Source organism: Triticum dicoccoides, chromosome 2A (assembly GCF_002162155.2).
Source record: "Triticum dicoccoides isolate Atlit2015 ecotype Zavitan chromosome 2A, WEW_v2.0, whole genome shotgun sequence".
Classification (NCBI taxonomy): domain Eukaryota; kingdom Viridiplantae; phylum Streptophyta; class Magnoliopsida; order Poales; family Poaceae; genus Triticum; species Triticum dicoccoides.
Genome location: NC_041382.1, coordinates 543538833 through 543540837, shown reverse-complemented (window position 1 = coordinate 543540837; position 2005 = coordinate 543538833).

Genomic DNA, 2005 nt, shown 5'->3' with positions numbered 1-2005 from the left:
TCTCAGAGGCAGCATCGATCGGCTTCAGTTAGCAGCAGTAGCGAAGGAATCACTCGATCAGGTTCAGTTAACAACCATCGATCGATCGCTCGGGTTCAGTAACGCGTAGCCTGCAGTGCAATCGCTCGGGTTCAGTTAGAGCCCAACGCCTCGCTCGGGTTCACTTAGAGCCAACGCCTCGCACACACGCGCGTACGTGTACGAGAGAAATGCGCATCGCTCGGCCCCCGACCTCCCATCGTAACCGGGAACTCCCCGAAATTTTCCTCCCCCTTGCTTCTACCATGGTTTTTTCCGTCATGGACAGCCCAAAGAATGTCATGCAGCTGCGTCTCCGGCCCGCCCAAGACAAAAAGCCCATTTTTTGTCATGATTTTTTGTCATAGAAGTAGGAGCCCACCACATCTATGATGATACCGGGTTTTGTCACAATTATCGTCATAGAAGTGTCATATATATGACAGAAAAAATTTCGTTCGGCCCAAAATGTCACGGATGTGTCTTTTTTTGTAGTGTGGGTTCTTCTTCTCCGGCATCGTTGTCCATACCGTCGATGTCATTGGAGCCGTAATCGAGCATGTCAGTTAAGTCCTCGACAGTGGCTATAAAGTGGGTGGCGGGTGGGGAGCGAAATTCCTTGTCATCAGCTTCTAGTTTGAACCGGATATAGTTCGGCTGTGAGTCCCCTGCCAAGGACAGGTTCTTTAATGAGTTTAGCACGTCACCCAAAGGCGAGTGCTGGAAGATGTCTGCGGCGCTGAATCCGAAGATCGATAAATGATCAAGTTTGGCGTACGCGAACTCACACGGTTCGAAACTTAGTGCCGGAAATGAGTCTGGAGTTCCGGAGATGCAGGTATCGTGTGAAGTTAAGTCCATGTGCGGCTCCAACGCTAGGGAGTCTGTGGCCTCCATGGTGGGGTTAAGCCTCTAGTCCTTGGATGGCGCAGTATGCTCCGGATCTAAAGCCAGAGTGGTTACAGGAGCTATCTCCTGAATGTGGTCTGATGACAGATTTAGGTCATGTTCATCGAGGTGACCAGGAGCGATCGCCGTGGTCTCGAATCTAGCGAAGATCAAATCTCCACGGATGTCCGTGATGTAGTTCAAGCTCCCAAATCTGACCTGATGGCCAAGGGCGTAGCTATCGATCTGCTCCAGATGGCCAAATGAGTTGGCCCGCAGTGCGAAGCCGCCGAACATGAAAATCTGTCTAGGGAGGAAGATTTCTCCTTGGACAGCATCATTGTTGATGATTGAGGGGGCCATCGAACCTTTTGAGGACGACACAGTGGAACTCTCAATGAAAGCACCAATGTCGGTGTCAAAACCGGCGGATCTCCGGTAGGGGTCCCGAACTGTGCGTCTAAGGTCGATGGTAACAGGAGACAGGGGACACGATGTTTACCCAGGTTCGGGCCCTCTCTATGGAGGTAATTGATACGTCTCCAACGTATCTATAATTTTTGATTGCTCCATGCTATATTATCTACTATTTTGGACTATATTGGGCTTTATTTTCCACTTTTATATTATTTTTGGGACTAACCTATTAACCGGAGGCCCAGCCCAGAATTGATGTTTTTTGCCTATTTCAGTATTTTGGAGAAACAGAATATCAAACGGAGTCCAAACGGAATAAAACCTTCGGGAACATGATTTTCTCACCGAACGTGATCCAGGAGACTTGGACCCTACTCCAAGGAGTCAAAGAGGCGGTCACGAGGGTGGGGGCGCCCCCCCTAGGGCGCGCCCCCTGCCTCCTGGGCCCCTCGGTGCTCCACCGACGTACTCCTTCCTCCTATATATACCTACGTACCCCCAAACGATCAGGAGGGGAGCCAAAAACCTAATTCCACCGCCGCAACTTTCTGTATCCACGAGATCCCATCTTGGGGCCTGTTCCGGAGCTCCGCCGGAGAGGGTCGTCATCACGGAGGGCTTCTACATCATCATAGCCTCTCTGATGAAGTGTGATTAGTTTACCTCAGACCTTCGGGTCCAT